Below are 16,331 nucleotides of genomic sequence, written 5' to 3' on the forward strand. Positions count from 1 at the left end.
ATTTATGAAATTAATTCAGAAGGGTGTACAGTGGTCCCTCGCTATAACGCGGTTCACCTTTCACGGCCTCGCAGTTTTGTTTTTTTTTTGTGCAATTTTGCATGCTTTTTTTTTTTTTTTTTTTACAGCGCATTGTGTTCCGCATCCTCATCAGGCAGGCCAATCGCGGCACCGGCTCAGGGAGAACACGCGCATTGTGTTCTGCATCCTGATTGGCTGTAGACCATTGTCAATCAGTCTCTTCCTTGCTGTGTCTTTTTTTTTTTTTTACCGTGTCTTCTGTACAGTACGGAATGCGGTCAGCTTGCCAAACTTACAAAAATGACTCTTAAGTGCCGTATGCTTGCAAGTTTTCTCCCCCAACAAAACCCACAATGTCAACGAAACGTTCTGCACTGTCAAAGGCACCTGCGGTCACACCCAAAAGACAGAGGAAGATACTGACCATCAATGAAAAGGTTGGACTTCTGGACATGCTAAAGGAAGGTAGAAGTTACGCGGCTGTAGGGCGCCATTACGGAATAAATGAATCTTCGGTTTGTTAGGATGCAAAACGGGTTGTAACTGTCCGTAACAAGACCATTGTAAGGATGGAGTCTGCTTTAGCTTTGTGGATCAGTGACTGCAGGAAAAAGAACATTATGCTGGATACCAACATTATCCACACAAAAGCTAAAAAGCTTTATGAAACTTTTTCTGACAGCGATGATGTCCATGACAGCAAGGAGCAGGCCATCGACGAATGCTTTTCACACAGAACCAAGCACATTTAATGCCAGCAAGGGCTGGTTTGAAAAATTTCAGAAACGCTTTGGACTTAAAAGTGTTTCTCTGCATGGAGAGGCCGCCTCTGCAGATACCGCTGCAGCAGAGGCATATGCATGCAACAAATTTAAAGTGATCATTGAGGAAGGGGGATATAAGCCTGAACAAATTTTTAATATGGATGATGCTTATTTTGGAAACGAATGCCCTCTGGCACCTTTATAATGCAGGACGAAGCCCAAGCCCCAGGATTTAAGGCCCAAGAAGATCGCATGACTCTGGTTATGTGTGGAAATGCCGCGGGCTTTATGATAAAACCAGGGCTTATTTACAGGTAAAAAAATCCAAGAGCCCTAAAAAACAAAAATAAGAATGCATTGCCCGTTTACTGGATGCACAATGCAAAGGCTTGGATGACAAAAGCGCTCAATCTGGATTGGTTGAAGCAGTGTTTGAAGTCAAGCATTATTTGAGAGGAAAAGGACAAGACTTTAAAGTGCTTCTGCTCTTAGACAACACCTGAGGCCATGCTGATGATTTGTCATATGATGGTGTGCAAATCGAATTTCTCCCGCCAAACACGACATCGCTCATTCAGCCCATGGACCAAGACATCATCCGCGCTTTCAAGGCCCTCTATGCGCACAACACCCTGCAACATCTTGTTGAGGCTATGGACTCGGATCAAGATTTCTCACTAAAGGCCTACTGGCATGAATACACCATTGCATCATGTCTCCAAAATATTCAGAGGGCCATTCAGGAGATGAAAACTGAAACTTTAAATGCCTGGTGGAAAAAAACTGTGGCCAGAGGCACTGCACAACTCGACTGGATGCTCTCCTGTTGAGATCCATCACTCTGCGGTAGATGCAGCTGTGAATCTGGCTAAACAGCTCGGGGGAGATGGCTTTAATGATATGACTCCTGATGACATAAATGCCCTGATTGATACCCACTCACAACCGCTGATTGATGAAGATCTGGCAGAGATGACAAAGCTACCAAGAGAGGATGAGGGAGAAGAGGATGAAGAGGACGCAAGTGTTGATAAAGAGGAGGAGGATGGTCTAACACTTGATGGCTTGGCAACCATGGTGAGAATGGCCAATGAACTTCAGCGAGCAGCGCAAAAATGGGACCCTTTGATGTTTCGTTCATTACAGTTCTCAAACATAATCGAAGGTGGCATGTCTGTCTATAAGAATCTTCTCGCCCAGAAGAAAAAAGAGCGCCAACAATTACCAATCACTATGTTCTTCACTCGGAAAACAACACCTGCGTCTTCAGTGGAAAAAGACACGACAGCGGAGCGGCACCAGGACGCAGAGGCACAGTCAGAGGAACTGTGAAATACTGGTGAGTCACTATTAATAATTTCTTATGTGTCAGGTTGATCGTTAAAATTAGATTCATTAGTTCTAAAAACCATCATAATTATTTATGGGAAAACTTTCTATTTTTATTTCTCAAACAAATGTTTGGGCCTGAAACAGTTTTGTTCCTTGTTTTCTTTCTATAATACTGGACTTATTTTTCTACTAAGGTTTCAATGTTGAGAGTGTTTATACAGGAGAGAAAAGCGAGAAAAGGTCAATGCCTGTTTGAGAAAAGTGTATAAAGTGTGTAGTGAGAGGTTTTACAGCCTAAAAACATCTATAATAATTGTAAAGACTAACGCTGGCTACTTCGTGGATTTAGCCTATTGCGGGTTATTATTAGAATGTAACTCCTGCGATAAATGAGGGACCACTGTACCCAAATTTATTGTTAGAATAGTATCGTATTGGTATGCACAGCACAAGATGCTGGTTAAATGGGGAAATAGTGTGTCTGCACCTTTTAGGGTGGTAATGGGGTCAGGCAGGGGGATCTTATCCCCTATTCTTTTTCATTTGTATTTGGATGACCTCTCAACCAGATTTAAAGCTTGTAGCACTGGATGCATAGTTGGCGACCTTGTTCTAAATCATCTATGTATGCAGACGACCTGGTGGTTTTCAGTCTGAGCACTGCAGGGCTGCAACAGCTACTTAACATCTGTTCCCACTATGGTTTGGAACATGACATCAAATACAATGCTTTAAAAAGTATGGTAATTATTTGCAGAACTAAGGAAGCCAGAGATACAAGATTTCCTGTGTTTTATCTGTCTGTAAAATGTAAATAAATACAGAATACAATGATTTGCAAATCCTCTTCAACCAATATCCAACTGAATACACCAGAAAGATGAGATATTTAATGTTCAAACTGATAGACTGTTTTGTTTTTGTGCAAATATTTGCTCATTTTGAAATGGATGCCTCCAACACATTTCAAAAAGTTGGGATTGGGCAACAAAAGACTGCAAAAGTTGATGAATGCTCAAAGAACACTAACTTAATTGGAAACAGGTGAGTCTCATGACTGGGTATCAAAGGAGCATCATCAAAAGGCTCAGCTGTTCACAAGCAAAGATGGGGTGAGGATCACCACTTTGTGAACAACTGCATGAAAAAATAGTCCAACAGTTTAAGAACAATGTTTCTCAACGTTCAATTGCAAGGCATTTAGGGATTCCATCATTGACAGTCCATAATGTAATAACACGTAAGTAGCAAAGCCAAAAACCAACATTGAATGACCGTGACCTTCGATCCCTCAGGCGGCACTGTATTAAAAACTGACATCATTGTGTAAAGGATCTTACTGCGTGGGCTCAGGAACACTTAAAAAAAACATTGTCAGTTAACACAGTTTGCCACTACATCTACAAGTGCAAGTTAAAACTCTACCATGCAAAGTGAAAGCCATACATCAACAACATCCAGAAACCTCCGGGTGGGGTGGCCCGTCCATCTGCGGCTACCTGTCCCCCTGTCCCCCCTATTGGTTTGCTCCTCCCTGGCCTCTGGTGCTCCTCCGGGGCTGCCCGCCTCCCTCTGTTCCGTGGTTTCCCTGCCACCTCTGCCGGATCTGGGGTTGGGCTGGGGGCCCGGTGGAGCCGGTGTATGTGGCCTCCTCCCCTCGCCGCGCCTCTCCTTCCGCCTACTGCTTGGGTTTGGGCCTCACATGTCACACCCTTTTAATGCACTTCACCAGGTTAGCACCTGCATGCACATCATATTGGGTTGTAAGTAGCACATTGTAGGGTTCACATAGATTTGTGGTAGGGTGTTGGGGATGGGTTTGCAGGGCAGTCTGTGGCGCAGCTGTGTGCTGCAGCCTTCCACTGTGATCTCCATCGGCCACTCCTGCCTTGCAATTTTTATGCACACACCTTACTTCTACATGTTTAGTAAACACCTTCACCAATTTAGAGTCGGGGTCACTAGGCGGTGGTGCATTTGTGGTGCAGGCTGTGGCACAGCGGTGTGCCGTGACCACCCACGGCAGTCTGCCACCTGCCATCTCTTATCCTGCTTTTAATGCAACACTTTATCTTTGCACACTTAGGGGATCGTACACAGCAAGGGAGATTAATTGTAACAACTATGGTGGGGTTGGTAGGTAGAGTGAGTTTGACATGTGGGGTTGGCCCTGGGTGGCTGTGGATGTCTGGGGCTCTGGGGTGGGGGGTCTGCCTTGCTGGTTCTGCCGTGATCCCCTGGCCCTGCTCTGGGCCTGTTGGGTGCAGGGTCCCGCGGCCTGTTGTGGGGGTGGTTGGTGGCGGTGGGGCGCGCGTGTTGGCAGTGGGGGGTTTGGGGTTGTGGTCTCTGTGGGATGGGCCCCGCTTTTACTCGGGCGGTCTCCTGGTCATAGGCTTTGGTTTTTGGGGTGGGATCCAGGGTGGGGGGTTTGGGGGGCCCTGCTGGCTGTGCTGGGGGGCCTGGCTGTCGGGGGGCCTTGTGCAGTTCCTGGCCCTGGGGTTGGGCCTTGCCTCATGTCTGGGGGCCAGGCCCCGCCCTTGTGTGGCTCAGTGGTCCCTACCTTGTGCTTTGGATTCGGTTGCAGTGGCTCCTTTGCCCCCCGTTCTTGCCGCCGCTCGCTCCTGCCCTCGGGGATCCTGGCCTTGGTGGTGTAGTTCTGGGGCTCCCCCTATTGGTGGGCCTATGCCAGCGTCCCGCGCGCTTTCCTTGGGTATGTGGCTGCTCCCTGTGCCTCCGTGGGGAGGGGTGGTGTCGGGGGTGCATTCCGGTGCCGTCGGGCCGCTCCCCTGTTAGTTTGCTGTTCTGCCCGGTGGCTCTGGGGATTGCCTTTCCTGGCCCCTGTGCCCTTCCGCTGCCCCTTTTCTCCTGGTTCCCCCAGGGCCCTGCGTCCTGGACCCACTTCCGTCGGTGCTCGTGGATGGCTGCGTGGCTTCTGACGTGCCGGAGTGGTCCATGTCATATGGTAAGGTTCTGTACTCTTGTCTTGGCCCAACACACCAGCAACAGTAGTGATTGGATATTTAGCTGTGATCTGGGTCTCTGTGTGTGGATGGTTGTGTGTTTGTGGCCGTCACCACAATTCGGTTTTTGGGTGCTCTTAAGGGGCTTAACACTATGGTGTTCTAGATTAGGGTATGGATGCTCACTCATTAGACAACAGACTGTTGCTGTCACTGTTTGTTCATGTGTGGTTGTTTGTCATGGTATGTTGTGTGGTTGGGGCCCCGTCTCCTTGGTGTCTCACGTCACAGTTATTGTCTTCACCACTTGTCTCTCGTTCTTGTCTGTCTTTGTGTTGTTTTGGTGGTCGGCCCTTCCTGATAGAAGTTGTCGGTTGGCTTTGAGTAGGATGTTGTAGGCTGATCAGGAAGGGCGGATGCGGGTCACACACACACCACATTCACTCATGCACTACATACCTTCTGTCTTGCAAGAATAAATTGCATATATGGGTATTAATGTTCATCAATGGTTCTGCCAGTGTGGCATTTACCATTACTATATATGCAAACAGGGGAAAAAACAAAACAACAACAACATCCAGAAACGTCGCCACCTTCTCTGGGCCCGAGGTCATTTGAAATGGACAGATGCAAAGTGGAAAAAAGTGCTGTGGTCTGATGAGTCCACATTTCAAATTGTTTTTGGAAATCATGGATGTTGTGTCCTCTGGACATAGGAGGAAAAAGACCATCCAGATTGTTACCAGCGCAAACTTCAAAAGCCAGCATCTGTGATGGTATGGGGGCATGTTAGTGCCCATGGCATGGGCAACTTACACATCTGTGATTGCACCATCAATGCTGAAAGGTACATCCAGGTTTTGGAGCAACACATGTTGCCATCCAAGCAACATCTTTTTCAGGGACGTCCCTGCTTATTTCAGCAAGACAATGCTAAGCCACATTCTGCACGTGTTACAACAGTGTGGCTTTGTCGTAAAAGAGTGCGGGTACTAGACTGGCCTGGCTGCAGTCCAGAACAATTGCCCATTGAAAATGTGTGGTGCATTATGAAGTGCAAAATACGACAACGGAGACCCCGGACTGTTGAACAACTGACATTGTACATTAAGCAAAAATGGGAAAGAATTCCACCTATTAAGCTTCAACAGTTAGTGTCCTCAGTTCCCAAACATTTATTGAGTGTTGTTAGAAAGAAAGGTGATGTAACACAGTGGTAAACATACCACTGTCCCAGCTTTTTTGAAACATGTTGCAGGCATCCATTTCAAAATGAGCAAATATTTGCACAAAAACAATAAAGTTTATCAGTTTGAACATTAAATATCTTGTCTTTGTGGTGTATTCAACTGAATATAGATTGAAGAGGATTTGCAAATCATTGTATTCTGTTTTTATTTACATTTTACACAATGTCCCAACTTCATTGGAATTGGGGTTGTAGTCACAGAGGATTTGTCTGATGACGATGATATGAAGAGACAATGTAGAACATTATATGCTCAGTCAAATACCCTGGCACGCAGATTTGGACCCTGTACAGATAGTGTGAAAATAATGCTGTCTTAATCTTACTGTGCACCTCTGTACACAGCGCTTCTTTGGTCCAACTATAAAAAGGGAAGCTTGCAAAGGCTGCAGTAGCCTACAGTGATGCTTTTCTTGTGCTTATGAGGTGGCTGAGATGGACCAGTGCAAGTGAGATGTTTCTCTCTGTGAGAGTAAACACATTGCAAGCCACACTGAGGAAACATATATACAATTTTATCTGTCAACTGAAAGACTGTAAAATCAAGTTGTCGTGTTCCTGGTTGACATTCGCTGGAGTGCCATTCGTTATCAGTCCAGGATGTGGAAACACTGGTACAGATGTCTATTTTTAAAAAGACATTCTTAGTCACTATAATTGATTTTTTTTTTATTTTATTATTGTCATTGTTTTGCCGTCTGGTGGACTTTGAGTCTGTAATACATCTGAATTGAATTGAATTGATAATTTGTTTACATGTTTCACTTCAAGAGCTTCCTTTTATTGAAATAATTATGTTGGAGGCACAACTTTTCAGCTGATCCTTGTAGAAGATTATTTTCAAGAAGTAGTGATGAACCGGTTGTCTGTCTGCATTGCTGCCATCTAAGATCAGTGATATGGTAAATATTAAAGGATTACAAATCAAGCAAAATGTCTGTACGGAGAAATATCAGACCTCTGTGTTTTTCACGAAGCACCTTGGTCTGATATTTCCCAGTACAGACCAAGCCAGCATAGTTAATAATTTGTTTATTCTGTGGCTATTATATATATACACTCAACAAAAATATAAACGCAACACTTTTGGTTTTGCTCCCATTTCGTATGAGATGAACTCAAAGATCTAAAACTTTTTCCACATACACAATATCACCATTTCCCTCAAATATTGTTCACAAACCAGTCTAAATCTGTGATAGTGAGCACTTCTCCTTTGCTGAGATAATTCATCCCACCTCACAGGTGTGCCATATCAAGATGCTGATTAGACACCATGATTAGTGCACAGGTGTGCCTTAGACTGCCCACAATAAAAGGCCACTCTGAAAGGTGCAGTTTTATCACACAGCACAATGCCACAGATGTCGCAAGATTTGAGGGAGCATGCAATTGGCATGCTGACAGCAGGAATGTCAACCAGAGCTGTTGCTTGTATATAGAATGTTCATTTCTCTACCATAAGCCGTCTCCAAAGGCGTTTCAGAGAATTTGGCATCCAACATCCAACCAGCCTCACAACCGCAGACCACGTGTAACCACACCAGCCCAGGACCTCCACATCCAGCATGTTCACCTCCAAGATCGTCTGAGACCAGCCACTCGGACAGCTGCTGAAACAATCGGTTTGCATAACCAAAGAATTTCTGCACAAACTGTCAGAAACCGTCTCAGGGAAGCTCATCTGAGTGCTCGTCGTCCTCATCGGGGTCTCGACCTGACTCCAGTTCGTCGTCGTAACCGACTTGAGTGGGCAAATGCTCACATTCGCTGGCGTTTGGCACGTTGGAGAGGTGTTCTCTTCATGGATGAATCCCGGTTCACACTGTTAAGGGCAGATGGCAGACAGCGTGTGTGGCGTTGTATGGGTGAGTGGTTTTCTGATGTCAATGTTGTGGATCGAGTGGCCCATGGTGGTGGTGGGGTTATGGTATGGGCAGGTGTCTGTTATGGACGAAGAACACAGGTGCATTTTATTGATGGCATTTTGAATGCACAGAGATACCGTGACGAGATCCTGAGGCCCATTGTTGTGCCATACATCCAAGAACATCACCTCATGTTGCAGCAGGATAATGCACGGCCCCATGTTGCAAGGATCTGTACACAATTCTTGGAAGCTGAAAATGTCCCAGTTCTTGCATGGCCGACATACTCACCGGACATGTCACCCATTGAGCATGTTTGGGATGCTCTGGACCGGCGTATACAACAGCGTGTACCAGTTCCTGCCAATATCCAGCAACTTCGCACAGCCATTGAAGAGGAGTGGACCAACATTCCACAGGCCACAATTGACAACCTGATCAACTCTATGCGACGGAGATGTGTTGCACTGCATGAAGCAAATGGTCACACCAGATACTGACTGGTATCCCCCCCCCAATAAAACAAAACTGCACCTTTCAGAGTGGCCTTTTATTGTGGACAGTCTAAGGCACACCTGTGCACTAATCATGGTGTCTAATCAGCATCTTGGTATGGCACACCTGTGAGGTGGGATGGATTATCTCAGCAAAGGAGAAGTGCTCACTATCACAGATTTAGACTGGTTTGTGAACAATATTTGAGGGAAATGGTGATATTGTGTATGTGGTAAACGTTTTAGATCTTTGAGTTCATCTCATACAAAATGGGAGCAAAACCAAAAGTGTTGCGTTTATATTTTTGTTGAGTGTATATATATGCAAACTTACAGTATCACCCAAATATGAAAGCCGCTGCTGCTGATGTTGGCCTCATAGTCAGACCCATTTACTTTCTTCACCTCCACTAACTTAACAGATGGTCAAGGTCATTAGCTGGTAAGCTTTCAATCTGTGTTTTTTCCGATGCTCTTTTGATATTTATGGAGTACGTTCATGTCCGACTTGGTTGTCCGACTTGTTTTTAGCTTCCTGTAACGAAAATACATGTTCTGGACTGATTGTCATGGTAACCAGTTCGATATGGGAAAATATCCGACTGGTAGTCATATAATTTCATATAATGAAATGAAACACACCATGCTCCCAGACCTGACTTTACCTGATTGAAAGTTAAAACAGTTTACTGTACCAAAATACAACTCAAACCTAAACTGTTGGGCTTGAGTTTTCACCTTTATTTTTTAAACCCAACAGGTTTGAAAGTAGAATTTGTTGTTTGATTGTTGCTTAACTCATTATGAATTAGTTTAAATTATGCAATCCTTTAAGTGTGCGCTCTTAACCCCTTTTGCATGGATTCACTGCTGTGACGTGTTGCGATGATGAGATTTTTGTGAGAGGAAAATACTCAACTTTATTCCTGCTTGAAAATTGCTTGCCTCATCCATGTCAAGATTGCATTTTGAAAGTGCAAAATTACCGTGCAGTGTATGTGGATGTGTCTCTCTCTGCAAACGGAAATGACACCTGTTTGACTAACATTGCGATTTCTACGTTTGCAATTGAAGTGTCGACAGCAGCACTGGTTATTCCAAGATGCAATTTAGCTGTGTGAAGGCAGCATAAAATGGACAAATTACTGCCAGTTTTCAGAAGTACACACAAAGTAGTTACTTTGTTGGATGATAAAAAAAATCCCAGAGGATTAACATATATCTTGATAACTAGATGATGTGAACTTTTCACTTTTTACCACTTGAGAGAGCTCTTGCCACTTTTATTTCTGCTGTGTCTCCACCGAGGTGGTTTACTCATGTAGGACTCCCATTTTCCACAGGGTAATAAGACACTATCATGTTCACGGTCACTCTGTACGCAGTACAATTTCTGCAGGACTTCAGCGTCTTCTCCATGGCCTCACACCATTGTGGGAGAGTGGAGAAGCAATTGTGCGTAGATTACCAGTCTCCTATTACCGCAAATGTCACTGCATCAGTACCACTCAACCTGATTATGTCAATAAGGAAAAATACATTGGCAGTGTTTTCAGACTAAAAGTAAGAGCTGTTGAAGGCCGAGAGGGAAATTAACAGATAATCAAACCCCAGACCTCAGTGTCATAACATATGATACCAACATCGAGAAAAGATCACATTCCTTTAGAGTTTCTCTCACCAATTAAAAGAACATCAGACAGATTAAATGTGGCTTCAGCAGCACAATATAAATAATAAAAGGCATTTACTGTAATGGGGAAGCAGACAATATTACAAGTCATTAGCTGACATTTATGAGGGCTCGCTTAAAATAACCCGGTGGAACCTGCTGCACACAACTTTTAAGTTGGCTGCAAAAAGAAAGTGTAATTACACAAGTATAATGATAAAATATATTGTTGTTGGCCTTTCACATTCTTTTTCAACTACATCCCTAGGCTCCTGATGCTCCATAACATCTGATGAAGAAATGGGCTTGGATATCATAATAACCCAGAAAAGCTTTAGGTTTGCTTCACCGCCATGTGCGAGGCTGACATCAAAGCCCACACGCCTAATCCCTCTGTCATACGGAGGGAAATGCAGGGCATGTGTGCTGATACCTGACTTGTTATGATGATGAAGGTTTGCAGCACACTGTACTGGAGGGCTCTGAGCTGGATTAAAACAAAGCAATCCACTCCCTGATAGGGAGTAACTGCAGAAGCACCCGAGAGCAAAGTAACAAACAGTGTGCTCCTTTTGCAGTCTCGTAACCAAAGATGGGTGGTATAAACGGCAAACATGGAAAAGGACATGTACTCCTGTACAGGTGAACTACATGATCATGTTGTTTCTCTTCAGAGGTGTCAAATCCAGCTTCAGAAAGTAAAAGTCCAGCCACATATTTGTTCCATCTTCCCAATAAACCAGCTGATTGTAATTAGTTCAGCTCTTCAGGCAAGTGGATGAGCTCATTATTGAGATCATCTGTTTTAGGCGCACAGGTAGAAGCAACACATGGGAGGGTTTTTACTTTCTGAAGCTGGATTTGACACCTCTGTGTCTCTTTATGTTACCATAGGGGTTTGTTGGAATTTATCCCCAGGACTTTTCGACCAACAGGGAATGTGTTCTTGAACCGGTGCTTTTCAGGGCTATATGACCACCACTTTTCAACAGAACCAGGTACATCAAGAATGACATCAAAGGCTGATTATTGTTAATGCCAAAAAATAGCTATTTTTGTCTCCAGCTGGGAACCAACTTTTCATCAACGCTGCTGTTCCCACCATACACTAGATGACTGTGCATATGCCACTAAAATGATCATCATAATAATTCGGGCTGCACAAATAATCACAGAAAATATGACAAACAAATACTGTTTTTGCTTTTTTTTTTTCCTGATGGCAAAGATCTCTCCAACATGTCTTCCTTTGTTGGACTGCGGTGACCTCCCATATGGAAAAGAAATAGAAAAAAACTTACAAAAAGTTACACCGGTTCCAGTAATAAACTTTATATTTGGCATGTGTTGTGCTTATAAATCTCAATTTGATATTACACATATCTACTAAGGATTCTGTATGTAGAATTACTGTCATATATTGTTCTTTTAAGTTCCCAATTTATATAAGTCACATATTGTACAAATTTACTAAGGATCTGGTTTGGCTGTCACATGCATCACTTACAAGTTTCAGATAGAACAGATACAAACTTTATAAAATTGATGTATATATTTTCCATATGGGCTGCTTCTTGTAAATACACCTGATCAGTGCATAAAAAAAAATTGGATACTGTGCATCACTGCATGCTGTGTTTCAATACTGGTATTAGAAATCATGGACATCACTGTGTCTTGTGGGCTGCTGTGACTTTGCCTGCTCTATATGCTCACAGATTTATGCATTGGATGACATTTGTCTCCACAGTGCGTCTGGAAATTTTTAACAGCACTTCACTTTTTCCACATTTTGTTATGTTACAGCCTTATTCCAAAATGGAGTAAATTCATTTATTCCCTAAAAATTCTACTCACAACACCCCATAATGACAAGTTTTTTTTAACAAATCATCCCTAGTAATCAATCAAATGAATCACAGCTACCATTTCCATCATAAGACATACAGTACATGCTCCAAATTAGAAAATGAATAATGGTGCCCATACCCCCTCCCAGTTATCCCTGTAGTTTGTTCCATTGTGCCTCACATTATATGCAAACAGTATGATACCACATGGTAAATCTATGTCCAAGACACCCTCTCTACTCCATTCCAACATGAAGCTGGGAATAGGAATGCAACATGCAAATGTTCTGCTGTCCATGGTTTCTTTAACCGCAACCCCAAATTTCTATAATGCATTAAGAATTGTTAATCATCTTGGTGGCTTCTTTCACAAGTCTCATTCCAGCATGGTTACTCATTTTTTGAGAATTGCCTGATTGACACAAATTTACCCAACAGCATTATACTGTGTCTCTTAATGATTGATGTAAATGATGTCCAAGACATAGTCAGTCACTTAGAATTGTTCATGTATAAACCAGACTTGTCTAAAGAAAACAGGCTGTAAAAGTGGTGATTTAATCTGTATATTCAGAATAAATTACCCTATCCATTTATTTATTTATTTATTTTTTATAAATGTTGAATGTCATCCCCTCATTACCCCATCCCCGTAGAGACGGTGCCTGCTCCCAGACTACCAATAACCAGCAAAAATCTATTTAAGCATAAAAATTCAAAAAGAAAAAATAATATAGCACCTTCTACTGCACCACAGACTAAAACAGTTAAATGTGGTCTATTAAACATTAGGTCTCTCTCTTCTAAGTCCCTGTTGGTAAATGATATAATAATTGATCAACATATTGATTTATTCTGCCTAACAGAAACCTGGTTACAGCAGGATGAATATGTTAGTTTAAATGAGTCAACACCCCCGAGTCACACTAACTGTCAGAATGCTCGTAGCACGGGCCGGGGCGGTGGATTAGCAGCAATCTTCCATTCCAGCTTATTAATTAATCAAAAACCCAGACAGAGCTTTAATTCATTTGAAAGCTTGTCTCTTAGTCTTGTCCATCCAAATTGGAAGTCCCAAAAAACCAGTTTTATTTGTTATTATCTATCGTCCACCTGGTCGTTACTGTGAGTTTCTCTGTGAATTTTCAGACCTTTTGTCTGACTTAGTGCTTAGCTCAGATAAGATAATTATAGTGGGCGATTTTAACATCCACACAGATGCTGAGAATGACAGCCTCAACACTGCATTAATCTATTATTAGACTCTATTGGCTTTGCTCAAAAGTAAATGAGTCCACCCACCACTTTAATCATATCTTAGATCTTGTTCTGACTTATGGTATGGAAATAGAAGACTTAACAGTATTCCCTGAAAACTCCCTTCTGTCTGATCATTTTTTAATAACATTACATTACTCTGATGGACTACCCAGCAGTAGGGAATAAGTTTCATTACACTAGAAAGTCTTTCAGAAAAGCGCTGTAACTAGGTTAAGGATATGATTCCTTCTTTATGTTCTCTAATGCCATATAACAACACAGTGCAGAGTAGCTACCTAACTCTGTAAGGGAGATAGAGTATCTCGTCAATAGTTTTACATCCTCATTGAAGACAACTTTGGATGCTGTTAGCTCCTCTGAAAAAGAGAGCCTTTAAATCAGAAGTGTCTGACTCCATGGTATAACTCTCAAACTCGTAGCTTAAGCAGATAACCCGTAAGTTGGAGAGGAAATGGCGTCTCACTAATTTAGAAGATCTTCCCTTAGCCTGGAAAAAGAGTCTTGTTGCTCTATAAAAAAGCCCTCCGTAAGCTAGGACATCTTTCTACTCATCACTAATTGAAGAAACTAAGAACCAACCCAGGTTTCTTTTCAGCACTGTAGCCAGGCTGACAAGAGTCAGAGCTCTATTGAGCTGAGTATTCCATTATCTTTAACTAGTAGGAGTCAGACTTTCTTTGCTAACAAAATTTTTAACTATTAGAGAAAAAATTACTCATAACCATCCCAAAGACGTATCGTTATCTTTGGCTGCTTTCAGTGATGCCGGTATTTGGTTAGACTCTTTCTCTCCGATTGTTCTGTCTGAGTTATTTTCATTAGTTACTTCATCCAAACCATCAACATGTTTATTAGACCCCATTTCCTACCAGGCTGCTCAAGGAAGCCCTACCATTATTTAATGCTTCGATCTTAAATATGATCAATCTATCTTTGTTAGTTGGCTATGTACACAGGCTTTTAAGGTGGCAGTAATTAAACCATTACTTAAAAGCCATCACTTGACCCAGCTATCTTAGCTAATTATAGGCCAATCTCCAACCTTCCTTTTCTCTCAAAAATTCTTGAAAGGGTAGTTGTAAAACAGCTAACTGATCATCTGCAGAGGAATGGTCTATTTGAAGAGTTTCAGTCAGGTTTTAGAATTCATCATAGTACAGAAACAGCATTAGTGAAGGTTACAAATGATCTTCTTATGGCCTCGGACAGTGGACTCATCTCTGTGCTTGTTCTGTTAGACCTCAGTGCTGCTTTTGATACTGTTGACCATAAAATTTTATTACAGAGATTAGAGCATGCCATAGGTATTAAAGGCACTGCGCTGCGGTGGTTTGAATCATATTTGTCTAATAGATTACAATTTGTTCATGTAAATGGGGAATCTTCTTCACAGACTAAAGTTAATTATGGAGTTCCACAAGGTTCTGTGCTAGGACCAATTTTATTCACTTTATATATGCTTCCCTTAGGCAGTATTATTAGACGGTATTGCTTAAATTTTCATTGTTACGCAGATGATACCCAGCTTTATCTATCCATGAAGCCAGAGGACACACACCAATTAGCTAAACTGCAGGATTGTCTTACAGACATAAAGACATGGATGACCTCTAATTTCCTGCTTTTAAACTCAGATAAAACTGAAGTTATTGTTCTTGGCCCCACAAATCTTAGAAACATGGTGTCTAACCAGATCCTTACTCTGGATGGCATTACCCTGACCTCTAGTAATACTGTGAGAAATCTTGGAGTCATTTTTGATCAGGATAGTCATTCAAAGCGCATATTAAAACAAATATGTAGGACGCTTTTTTTGCATTTACGCAATATCTCTAAAATCAGAAAGGTCTGTCTCAGAGTGATGCTGTAAAAAATAATTCATGCATTTATTTCTCTAGGCTGGACTATTGTAATTCATTATTATCAGGTTGTCCTAAAGTTCCCTAAAAAGCCTTCAGTTAATTCAAAATGCTGCAGTAGAGTGCTGACGGGGACTAGAAGGAGAGAGCATATCTCACCCATATTGGCCTCTCTTATTGGCTTCCTGTTAATTCTAGAATAGAATTTAAAATTCTTCTTCTTACTTATAAGGTTTGAATAATCAGGTACCATCTTATCTTAGGGACCTCGTAGTACCATATCACCCAATAGAGCGCTTCGCTCTCAGACTGCAGGCTTACTTGTAGTTCCTAGGGTTTGTAAGAGTAGAATGGGAGGCAGAGCCTTCAGCTTTCAGGCTCCTCTCCTGTGGAACCAGCTCCCAATTCAGATCAGGGAGACAGACACCCTCTTACTTTTAAGATTAGGCTTAAAACTTTCCTTTTGCTAAAGCTTATAGTTAGGCTGGATCAGGTGACCCTGAACCATCCCTTAGTTATGCTGCTATAGACGTAGACTGCTGGGGGGTTCCCATGATGCACTGTTCTTCTCTTTTTGCTCTGTATGCACCACTCTGCATTAATCATTAGTGATCGATCTCTGCTCCCCTCCACAGCATGTCTTTTCCTGGTTCTCTCCCTCAGCCCCAACCAGTCCCAGCAGAAGACTGCCCCTCCCTGAGCCTGGTTCTGCTGGAGGTTTCTTCCTGTTAAAAGGGAGTTTTTCCTTCCCCACTGTAGCCAAGTGCTTGCTCACAGGGGGTCGTTTTGACCGTTGGGGTTTTTACATCATTATTGTATGGCCTTGCCTTACAATATAAAGCGCCTTGGGGCAACTGTTTGTTGTGATTTGGCGCTATATAAAAAAAAAATTGATTGATTGATTGAATGTAAATTGAATCGGTCTGCGACATGCTGGGCTTGTTGTATGAAATAATCTTAGCAGATGCGTGATAGAAA

This window comes from Thalassophryne amazonica, chromosome 4 (assembly GCF_902500255.1).
Source record: "Thalassophryne amazonica chromosome 4, fThaAma1.1, whole genome shotgun sequence".
Taxonomy (NCBI): Eukaryota; Metazoa; Chordata; class Actinopteri; order Batrachoidiformes; family Batrachoididae; genus Thalassophryne; species Thalassophryne amazonica.